The sequence below is a fragment of the Macaca mulatta genome, chromosome 3 (assembly GCF_049350105.2).
Source record: "Macaca mulatta isolate MMU2019108-1 chromosome 3, T2T-MMU8v2.0, whole genome shotgun sequence".
Lineage (NCBI taxonomy): Eukaryota > Metazoa > Chordata > Mammalia > Primates > Cercopithecidae > Macaca > Macaca mulatta.
The window spans coordinates 113,364,617-113,377,232 of NC_133408.1; the positions used below are offsets into that span (position 1 = coordinate 113,364,617).

The following is a 12,616-nucleotide window of genomic DNA, read 5'->3' on the forward strand; positions in this document are numbered from 1 at the left end:
GTTCGTGATTACTCAATCTACAGAATAAGAAAGTGAAGACAGATTATTACTACAGCAAATGTTACTAGTAATTAAGAAGTATTCTATTCTTTGGGGGATTTGAGAACGTCTTCCATTTCTTAGTTCTGCTGAATGTCATATTTTTTTATGTGAATATGTTGGAGATTAATGAGAGCAGCCAATAAGGAGAGCAAATGAAAGTTAATAGAAAACAGAAACAAGTTGGTTTTACCAGAGTCTGTAGCTGAAGAAGAGATGTTAATGCATTGAAATAACTGAGAATATTATATAGGTAAGTTAAGAGTAACCAAGGGACTTCTCTGTCAAGATACCCTGTGTGTAAGTTGGCAAGCATATTGCTTAATAACTGTCTGGTTTGTACACAGTCCACAAAAATCTTGATTATTGACTGACTTACGTTTTTCTTACCCTAATACACTATTTTACACACATGGCTCAAAATTGTTAATTTTATCTGTGCCCTGATTGGTTACACATACATAGAGTTTCCCTCAATATTTAACTGCCTTTCTACTTCATCCACCCTCCAGTCACCTGCTCCGAGGTTACCAAGCCAGAATGCAGCAAGAACGTCTGCAGCTGCTACTATTGGTAGAAGTGGGTTAGGCAGATGGTTGTTGAACAATGACCCATCAAGGACTATAGTTGTAGAAAGGAGAGGGGAGACAGGTATCATATTTCCTGCCTGAGATGTATACTGAGTGGTAGTAATTGCAGTGAATCCAGCTCACTGTCTCAACAGCCACTCACCTGCACCGTCTCCTCCCCTGCTATAACTGGACCAGCAGTTAAACAGCTGTATAGCCTTGTCTCCCTGTCTCGTTTTCCCCTGAGCTCCATCAGCAAGAGTAGCAACAGCAGCTGGAGAAGCGGCAGCCAGAGATAGGCAGGGCTGGTTCTCGCAGCCGCGCAAATCGCCTCCTCCTCAACACACACACACACACACACACACACACACACACACACACACTGCACAGACTTCCGATATCAACGCGTCTTGACATAAATCAAGGACTAAGAGAGACTAAAGAAGAGCGTTAGTCATGGACAACAGGTATTTCATCTCTGACAAATTGTTTCCTTCAGCTGCTTACTGATTTGGATGATAAAATAATCATTTGTGATAGCTAGCTTGAGTGGGAGACTGGAGGACTGGGGGGTGGCCGCGATAGAGGAGCGGGGATGAAGTGGGAGGAGTGAGAGGTGGGGAAGGGGGACGCCAAAGATGACTTTCAGGCTCCGGAAACCTACGTCTTTCAGCCTCCGCTGTTTTTGAGTTGCAAATGATCAGAGAAGGGTGAACTGCAGGCAGCCTGTGTTGCTGCCTGGAAGTAGATTTCCATCTTTCAGACACTAGTTCCAATGGGCCGGGTGTTCTGCAAGGGGGTGGCAGTGGAGAGGAGGATGCTGTGAGCAGAGTTCTTGAAGCTCCACTCCTCTGGGGAAGCCGAGCTGTGTGGGAGCCTTCTTACTGTGCGGGAAGCGTGTGAATTGGAAAGGATCCTGAGAGCTGGCTAGTCCCAGTTCCTCTCCGGAAAAGCAGTGGCTCTCGCTTCAGAGATGCGCCCAGCTTTCGCCTGCATCACACTGCAGTAAGTTAAACTGGACATGGTTGGCAAATTGAGTGGCTTCTGGGTATGTGGTGCGGGGGAAGGGAAGCTGAGAAGAAATGGGGAGGAAAGTTAGAGAAGCATAGCTTTGAATTCTCCGTGAAATGTTAAATCGGTTCGTCTCCCTGACTCCTGTCCTAGTTATGCTATAGTAGGGGTGCTCTGTGATTTGCAGGCGAATGCCGCTTGTGTATTAGCTATGCAGAAAGTGCCCTGTCCATTGTGATTTTAGGCAACACAACTGGTAAATGTTTTCTAAATTTAATTCCAAGAGTGGTCTCCTCAAAGTTACCAATGAGATAGCAGCTTGTCTTTTCAAAAGGTAATTCATAAAGAGGTTGGCTTAGACTTTCAAATGCCCTAGTTAATTGTTACAAGTTCCAGTACAGATTTATTCCTAATCTGTGAACTAAACAAGCAAGCAAGCAAACAAAAGTCTTTGATTTACCTTAAAATAAAATGTGAAGTAGGTCTCTAGATAACTGCTAGGCAACAGTCTAGGCCACACTGATGATATGATAAACATTCAAATACTATTTAGTGAGTGTCACATGGAGGGTTCCCTCAATTTCTTCCTGCTGTAATAATCTCCTCCACTTGCTGAACAGTTTCTTTCTTGTGATTTCAAAGTGGAGGTTTTTACATAGATGGCTCTATACTTAGAAACCAAGCAGCATTGTGTTCACTGGCAGAAAATGAAGGCTTAAAACTTTTAAAAAACAACTTCAACTGGTTGCTCAAATTGCAGATAACCAACTCTTTTAAAAACAGGTCAGCAAGGACCAGTCCATTGTAAAGCAAATGACCGAATAAACATGAATGCAAGCAGAATACTGAAGGTCTTTTCTAGAAAAGAGATCAGAAATAATTAATCTAAAAATGTTGGGGTACCTAACCAGGTCCTGACGCATTCACCAGATTTTTATAGTGGTTGTGAGTGGTGGGGAATCCCTCAAGCAGAAAGGAGATATTACACAAAAAAGTTAGACTTAGTTAGACGATCATTGGAGAAAACACTGTATAAGTACATTTTTCTCCAATAAAAATTATTGACAAAACAGAAATTACCTAAAAGAGAATGTAGGATTTTAATCTGGATACGTCCATAGGCTAGCATAAATTCCACAGGATAAGAAGGCTTCAAATTTTATGAAATAACAATTGTGAAAAGCAAAGTAATTCTAAAATCATCTGTCCTTAGAAAAATAGGTAACTAAGGACTACTCTTATCCTATGATTTCAGTTTTAAATTGTGCTACTCTTTCTCTAATCCCCCAAATTTCATGCTTTTACCAAAAATAAAACATGTCAAGAATGTCATTGGAATTGTGTTGGCTAATTTTCTACTCATCATGAGGATCTCTAGGTATAAAGGCTTACTTAATATTTTTTGTCATTGTTGGAATACCTAATTTGTTATACGTGATCCATTCCACACACATACATAGTAGCCCTGTGCATAAAGTCTACATGTGACTTTGTGAATCACTGAGTAAAATATAATTCAGGAAATATATTTGCTACAATAGTGCATACATGAGGGTGATTAAATTTTTTTGACACCAATGAGAAAGAGAACGAAAAAGTCTATATGAAGAATAGAAGAATATGGTTGGAAGAAATTTGCAAGCAGTTCCCTAATACTCTAGAGTCAACTATTATTAACTGAAACCTGTATGTAGCTAAAGAGAAGGAAAATTAGGTTAAGATCACTGATGAAAATTTGACAAAATTTTTTAAAATATAGAAACTTATGTAGTTGGAGTTGAGTGGTGGCAATGCCTTTGCTTCATGCTTTCTTGTCCTACTGGTAAGCAAAGCTCCTGTTTTGACTGAGAAGAAGATTATCAAAATCATTTGTATAATAAAACAATTATTTAAATTATTTTAACAATTTAAGTTAAAACCATTGGTAAGTTTTGCTGGGATAGTATCTGAACTAGTATCCTCTGACTGATGCTTTTTCTTGCACACTATTGAAAGAAGGGAGAGTTGTAGCCAGACAAGCCAGATGAAGATAGCTGCTGATCACGAAATCTAATTCTGTCTACTAATAATGACTGTGATGTGATGGATAGACTTGAAATGACATTTTAAGATGATCCTCTCCTGGACGCCACTTCTAGCTGCCTTCAGGAACAGAGCTGTATTTATATATGCACAATACTGTTGCAGTATCCTCTAAAGAGTAATACCTCTAGCTGAGAAGCACTTGCCCAGAGCAAACTCTAGGAAAAATTGTGAGGAAGCCTATTCCTATTGCCCCTCTCCCAGCAATAGCATTTTCTTTCTCTTGTAAAACACCAATGCAAATTCTGACCAAGTGAGTCACGTATGGTATGTCCCAATACCACAGTCAATGGATATTGGATATTTACTATGAAGTAGGTTCAACTACTTGATAGCCCTGGATTATTTCCTCATATGCTTTGTTCATCACACAATGAATGAGTAGTGGGCGGTTATTTTGAGTGTGGCATTTGCACATACTGGGTCAAGAGCTTTACATATGCCTTCTCATTTATGGTATAACAGCTACAGGAGGGAGATGGCATTTTCTCCCCTTTAGAAAAAACTCAAACTCAGAGGGAATAAACAAATTTCTGAAAGCAACATATTTAGTGAATGCTGGGTTAGAATTAACCACTCAGTGTGACTAACTCTAATTCTTAATTGCTTTGCTTCTTAAAAAAAAATTAAAATTGTATTCCATTATGGATCGGGGTGGGATTGAGCATATTATTTTGTGGATGCCGTGGGTGGGTAGTGCTTGAGTGGTCTTCTTTCTCTGATGATACCCAACCTTGGATCCACCTAAACTGAAATCCACCTGCATTGACCCCAGATCCAAACTTGGCACACTCACCATTCCAATTTCAGGCTCTTCTTTGGCTACACAAACTCTGAAAATGAACATGGGGACATTGCCAGGAAGGAAGATAATGCAGTTAATATGGGAGGAGAAAAGTTGGAAGACCTAAACACAGACAGATATAAAAAGAAAATAAGGGAATCATATAGTGGAAGGCTGGTCCAAAAATATGTCCACATTCTTTGTCCTGAGGGACACTAAATAACAAACTCTTTGGACTGTGTGTGGGGTAGAGATCTTTAGTCACAGATAAAGTGCAGACTCAAAACATCTCTTTAAATAGTTGTAAGGTCTTATTACAAAAATTAGATTATGCTTGTCATCAGATAATCTCCTTTACATACTCATTTTAAAAGTAGAAAAACAATGATTCAAAGAAAAGTGGGGGAGAAAGGCCAGATGCTGACTGAAGAGGTAAAAGAGTAATTGGAAATATCACTGGTTCTTGCATAATCACTTTCTGAAAACGTGCCAGGAAGCAAAAGGCCATCTTTAACTGGTGAGGATAAAAACAAAATGGTTCATTTAGGTAAAATGTGAAGTGTTACAGAGACTAACATGATTACTGTCACTTGTCTTCTTATCACAGAAGACAAACACTAACAAAGAATAAAGTGAAAATGTTATGGGCGTAGAGCCAAACAATATTTTAAGATTGGTCTTTCTCAGCATGCTAAATTTAAACAGCCGAAATTCTTTTTTAAGGATTTTCTGAGTCAACAATTTGAAATGAAGGATTTGCCTTTTAACAGGGAATTTGTATTGCATTGTGAATTTGAAACACAATGTCCTCAGTCAGTTATTTTTGATTGGCAATATGCCGATCACTATAGATGCAAGGAGCACAAAAGCTGTTACCTCCAAAATCAGAGAAGAAATGGACACGCTTCATAAACTAACTTGATGCTCCTGAGTTATTGTCAGATGTGTACGTGGTGACAGGGCTTTGCAAATACATTCACATTGTTGGCCCTGATTCATTCTCTTGTCATTTGTGACACTTCAGGTTAGGATTGGGAATAGAGTTAGTTTTCAGGGTTGATTTTTGAATGTGGTGCTAAAATCAGCTGTCTTGCCCATTGGCTCTCTTCTTCTTCTAGTTTAAAAATAATGATAGTAACTTTCATCGAGTGCTTACTACATGGCATTTGCCTTTATAAATATCTTGCATATTTAATCTTGATCATACCCTTTTGGGATAATTTTATTATTATCCTCATTCCCATTTTATAAAAGAGGAAACTGAAGGACAACAGGGTTAAGTGACTTGTCACAGTTACAAACTGGTAGGAATAGAGCCAGGGTTTGAACTCAGGCAGTCTAGCTTTGGAGACCACTCTTCTAACCAAAAGACTCTAAATTCACTATTAACTACCACTGGCTTAATATAACCCTCCACAGTTCACACAATGTTGCACCTTCTTTGTCTCTGCTTACATTTGCCTCTTTGTAATTTACTTTTGGACACCCAAACTCCTCTGCCCTCTCTCCACGCTAATGTGTTTCATTTGATAATGTGTCTTTGTCCTTTAATCTCCTACTCTAGTATCATGACACTTTGAGGTATCTAGTTGGTTTCTGCCACGGACCCAACAGTTTTTCTATGTGGTTCCACTGAAACTTGTGCTTGCCTTTATTATTGAACATGCCACGGAGAATTGAAATAATCTGTTTTCTACATTGAGGAAGGGGTTCAAACTTATTTATCTTTGAAAGTTTAGTGCTTAACACAGTGTCTAATATAATATTGGAGCTAAATAAACACTTCTTTTAATAACTGTATTATTATAGGCTCTAACTCTATCCACTGAAGGAATAGGTAGTCCCACTTCTACAATATTTAGCCTTTGCCCCCTGCCCACCAAAGACAAGAGAATTAGCTTTCAAATAAAAACTATGATGTCTGATAGCAAGTGTGTATTTTAATAAGTAGAAGTCATGATTAGCATAAAATTACTCAGAACACATTTATTACCTTCTATGGTATTATATATTTAGAATACATGGGGCAATACTTTGGAATATGACAGATAAAATATTTATTTCCAGATCACAAAATCAAAATTTTTACTGGTACATATTTTCTGGTTTCAGGTTATTAACATATCTTCAGAGGGGGAAAAAACCCAAATAGTAGAATAAGTGGCTCATCAAAGATGTTTTGCTCTTGTGGGACAAAAATGTGAAGTTGTTAAAAGGTGATTTTTAATTGTTTCTTAAACTCTTATTTCCCTTGAGGAAAAACACACTGATTTTAATTCAGTCATAGCTCATAAATTGTGAATCATATCTGCAAGCAGACATTCAAGACTTCACTACCACTAGAGAAAAGTGATGTTTGATGGTGGGAAAATCAATCCAGAAACCCCGTCCTACAAATTATCAGGTTATGTGATCATTCAAATTCTATTTTTAAATGTTTTTATACATTTATTTCATTTACTATTCTAATATTTTATCTATGTGAACTGTATAACACATAGGGCTTTCCAAATACATTTCTTTTTTTAAAGTACCATCTTAGGTCAAACTTTTCTATTTTAGTCTTCTTTCTAATCCACATGAATCAGTTATCGAATAATCAGGGGAAGGGCAGATGGGATGAGAATTGCGTAGCTATTTAAAATGTCTTTAGAGTTCCATCAATAGAGTAATCTCGGAATGAGTTTCCCCCAGTGAGGCAGCTGGGCTGTGCTTTATAATACACATTTTTTTTTAGAATCCCAAGTTGTGTATTGTGTTTTGATTGTTCATAATGAGATGGAATTGTGAATAAGGGTATGGAGAAGTCAGCTCCATATATAATTTCTCAGTATGAAAAGAAGCTTTGTTGAGTTTCATCATTTTCTTAGGTTTGACTTGAAACTTAGTTTCTGCATTCAAACTGTCTGGATGTAAAATCCTTACTTTTTCGATGAATTTAAGGAAGTGACTTAAATTCTATGCTTTAGACTTCTCCTTGTAAAACAGTGATAATGAAAATGCAATCCATTTCATAGAATTAAATGATTTAATCATGGATGTAAGGGGCTTAAACAGAATACACATGATAAACACTAAAAAGTATTAGCTATTATTTCCAACTTACTTGGAATATTGTCTCAGAGAAAAAAATATCAGTAGTAAAGAAAATGTTCTAAATAAAATCTAAATCTAAAAATATTTCTTAGTTTTATATTAATAAAATATTGAGGCTACAAAATTTATTAAATATTATTATAAACACTTTGTAAGATTTCATTACTTACCATTGTGCCCCAAATGTTCTTATTAAACTATAAAAAGTGGTAACTATTAACATACATAAGTTAACCCACACACATAAACTACCCAGAAGAATAGCTGGCATGCAATTAGTCCTCAGAAATTTTAACTCCCTTTCTCTTACCTAAAATGATGATGAAAGGTCTTTCATTCTTTCTTCTCTGATCTTCTTAAAACATAGTTATAGCTATCATCATTTAATATACAAAAGGATATTCTGTTTTGCTCTATATTGACTACTCTGCTATTTGTACCTAAGCATGTTGGGGAAACATGACCTCTGATGTGAGGAAACCTATTAGTTTCTAGATCAAACTCCCTTTGGATTATATGAACTGGAAAGGAGGAAGAAACAGAGGTGCTATAGAAAAACATGACAAGATCCTTGACCTGAAAACAAAACTTCAGGCAGAAAAGATGAGTTTGTAGTTTATTCGGTAACTTATTTTGCTGAGACAGAAAATATAAGGAAGTGTTTCTTGTTTGGCTCTTAACCAAGGAATCTGTTTGTTGGTTCCTTAATGAAAAGAAATAAGGGCTGGGGAATTCTCACTTGTCTTGCCTTTCCTAGTGTGTATGATGGAGATTGTCAGTAATACTCAGCTAGTTCTGGGAAGTCTAAGATTCACATAGAGATATGAAAACTATGCCGTAGGAGACAGAAGTACTTACTTATACCATAGCCCTGTATCCTATTCATCCTTCAGTCATTGATGGGCTACTCTGTCAAGCATTCTGCCAGGATCGGTGAAAGAAGAGGAATGGGTGGAAAAGTTCTTACAGTACTAAAGAGTTACACTTTGGTGGAAGACAGATGTGAATAGACCTAAACAAGGAAACAAGTGCATACTTTGTTGTGGTGATAGTGCTGTGAAAGGAACAAAGAGCTGTTGTTGAGATGAGCAAAAGATCCTATTTACACAATAGGAATAATATAATTAATAGGAGAACAAGCTGGTTTCAGGAGGCATAAGGACCACTCCTGCCCCACCCACAAACCCCCATTATGCTTTGTTTTCATTGTAGACCTTATCTGTCCTGTGGACAGTGAGTGTAAGAGGTGACAGTGAGTAGAAGAGGCTTAAACACCTGAAGTAATTTTTAAGACCAAAACAGATGAACTCATAGCAAATCAGAATTTTAGAATTATTAAACAAAACATTTTCATTCTGTCAAAAACATAACTCCCACATTGCTTTTCCTGTTACCTGTATATTATAGGATTATTCAGCTTTGGACAGCTTTTAAAGATTAGAAAAATGCAAGTATTTAATGTTGCTTAGTAACTTCTCTTGCCTGTCATTTTGGGTTGCACATAAACAACTTGTAACTTCCCCACACTTGTCCCAAATAGAAAAAGAGCACAACAAGCTGATGAGTCATTTTGCTATCATGTTGTTCTTAATGAGAATTCTGATTACTAGGAGGGGTGCTCTATTGTTATATAATGTTGTTTGTCATGATATATATTAAAAGTTCCTATTTGGCAAATAGAGATTTCTTCTTTGTTACACATTAAAGATAACATAGCATAAAAGCCATTTAGGGGAGGACTGTCGTTTTACATTCTGATTTTGAATGTACTCTATCCAAACTACTAGACAACATGTTCTGAAAGTAAAGTGATAAGGTTTTTGAGCTTGAAGTGGAAATTTTGTTTTAGAGCTATTAATGCTTTTTTTGTTCAAGCTACCTGCATAACTGCATGGTGGTACATTTGGTGCTTAGGCAACTATATTAGCAAAAAGATAATATCAAAAGTGAAAGAGCACTTTAAGTAAACAAAACAAAACAATGACTTGAATGTGGCTGTAATTATATTGCTATTCTTTATGGCTAGGCAATGTGAATTAGTGACTTTGTAGAAAACAAAACACAAAAAGAATATGTTAGATTTGATGTATTTGTCAATATATAGCAGTGCCATGTTGATAAAAAATTTTTATCCACTAAGAAGTTTCAAAGTTATATTAAAGAAATTAGAGCCTGTATCTTATCATCATGGAGCATCTGGATCAAAGAGAAGGTGCCATCCTCTCTGGTTCTTTAATATGTGTTTCGCTGATCCTCATGAGTTAAAATTCAAACTACATTAAGAGATAAAGAAAGACTGTTTGAGGAATGCTAATACATATGTTAAAAGAGGAAAGGAGAAAGACATCTTCCTTATTTAAATATTAAATAAAGTTGAACAGTTTTTTATTTTAAGAACTTCTTATAGTCCTTCACATGTGAATCAGCATCTCTAAAACAGAATTTAGTATAAACTTCCCTGGCCTTATTTAACCACAGAATCCATCCTTCTGGGAGCATCTATTAATATATATTTGAAAACCCTGGAGCACATTTTAGGAAGTACTGGTCTATTGGCATTTAAATGTTCACTTAAAAGTTGTGAGCACCTACCAGACATCAGAGTAGTAGATTCTGGAAGAAAATTATGAATAGAACCTGATTTTGACATTATGGAGATCCTATACTGGGAGTTGGAGGAAGACACATGTATAAATTATAATACCATGGGCTATGTGCAGTTGTAGAAGTAGGCGCATGTTGCTATAGGAGATGGGGAGAACAAGAGACTCAGGAATTAATCACAGATAATTTAGAATTTGAGTTAGATCTTGAAGGAAGAATAGAAATTTACTCAAGAAGGGAAAGTAAAAGCAATTCCTAAGATATATCTAGAAATCATTATTCTTTTATCCTCTTATAAAAACTGGTATTTCTTTCATTTATTCAAGCATAATTCTAGATTGAACAGTTGGCTATGTGATTAAAGAGATAACGGCAACGAACTAGGAAAGAGATATAAAAATTTGGTGGTATAGATGGGGAATGAAGTCTTGGCATCGCTACAAATCCCTGGGAAGAGAACATAGAATGAAAAAGGAGGTAATTTTAGGAAAAAATCTTGACATATCCTAATACTTTTAAAGTGCACTGGAATAGATGAGTTTGCAAAAAATGAAAATGAATTGTCATGGAGGAGGAAAACAGCAACAGAAACCTGGCACATTCTAAAGACCAGGAAAAAAACGTCTTATAAGAATGACAAAGTAATCATCACTGTTGGATGTTGCTGAGAGGTTAATTGAGATGAGAACTAAAACATACCCATTGGATTTGAACACTGGAAGAACACTGGTGATTATAGCTAAACATGTATTGCTGGAGTGATGAGGGGTGAAACCCAGACAAAAACTTGTTGAGTGAGTAGGAGTTCAGGAAATGGAGACAGAGTGACTCATTCAAAGAGTTAATCTATGAAGGTTTAGAGAAAGGTAGAGCTGTTTCTGGAGAATAATAGAAGTTTGAAAGAGCTTTTACTTTTCTGAATTGGGAACTTTTGATTATGTTTAAATATCTATGAAAAGTAGGGTGTGAATAGAAATATGGGGGGGATCAACATACACTAGGGCCTGTAAGGTGTGGGGTGGGGGGAGGGAGAGCATCAGGAAGAATAGCTAATGTATGCTGGGTTGAATACCTAGGTGATTGGATGATCTGTGCAACAAACTACCATGGCACACATTTACCTATGTGACAAACTTGCACATCCTGCACATGTACCCTGAACATATATATATGTATGTATATATGTATGTATACGTATATTTATGTATACGTATATATACATATACATATGTATACATATATACATATATGCATATGCATATATATACACATATATACACACACGTATATACACATATATATGTATATATACACACACACACATATATATAGGATGTTGGTTGACTTTGACTAGAAGGTACACTGCCTATAAAGAAAAAGCAGAGAAAAGAAAGAATATATCAATTTGAACAGGTATTTAGGTTTTATAGCCGTTAGTTAGGTATATTTTTTTAATTTAAATTTTCTCTGTAGAGTTTGAACAAGGTGGAGAAAATTTGAAGTTTATGGATAAAATTAGACGGATCTTGGACCAGAGTCATGTATTGTGATCTAGGTTGTTTTGTGGGGGCAGGTACGGGTGGATATTTGACAAGATGATCATGAATTTATAATGATAACAATTTACCTTAATGTGTAACTTTATTCATATTTATTTATATATGTGTGTGTATATATACATATATATATGTTTTTCATTTTGCCTTGACTTAAATTACCACCATCTACCCCTCAGTGACATCTATTATCTTCCTTATTACTCTTTCTGATTTAGAAGTCTGTATGGTAATGTTCCTTTATTTATATCTCTTGTCATCATTAGGATTGGTTAAAGTACATAGGTAAGGTAAGTCAATTATCCTTGGCAGAAATCCCTTAATCACCTTACCTTCATTGACATTCCACATCTTTCCATGTTATCCACCGGGCATTGCCTCCATTCTGGATCTTGGTATTACCTGGAACTTCTCCACTTTGAAATCATGAGATACTCTAAATGATCACATTGCTCTCTCTTCCTCCCACCAATATCCGGTAGCTTGACCCACCTCATTTTCTTCCATGACTTTTTTCTCATTCTCCCTCCCCTTACTGTCCAAACAATACCTAGTATACAACACAGATAGCTCTATTGCACAAATCTTTATTTCCCTGTATTACTCTTTTCCTTCCTTTTTCTATCTGGCAAAATCCTTACCCTTTCTCAGTTGAGCAATCTGGCGTTGCATTTTCAACTGGGTTATTGAATGCTATTGAAAATCACAAAACTATGAAAACTGGTGTCATAATAAGTCTATGATCTCTCACCTCAGTCTGACCCTGGTAATTCTTCTAAATGTCCATGTTTTATTTTTCTTTTCACTGTCCACAGCAGTTTTCTTATAGAGCCCTGCTGCCCATGTACTTCGTATTTTCTTATGAAAAGAGAGAT

General features: G+C 36.3%; 1 protein-coding gene across 12 annotated transcripts in view; it reads left to right on the forward strand.

Moving 5' to 3' along the window:
• Positions 1-549: 549 nt before the first annotated feature.
• DGKB (diacylglycerol kinase beta) overlaps positions 550-12,616 on the forward strand; it is a 764,082-nt gene continuing 752,015 nt past the window's right edge. For 6 of the 12 annotated variants that reach the window (XM_015133916.3, XM_015133918.3, XM_015133921.3 and 3 more), the window contains exon 1: positions 550-1,075. The gene's annotated coding sequence lies outside the window, so the exon portion shown is untranslated. Of the gene's footprint in view, positions 1,076-1,453; positions 1,614-12,616 lie in introns of those variants that run through there. The other 6 variants (XM_015133917.3, XM_028845996.2, XM_028846000.2 and 3 more) reach the window with 1 other exon arrangement.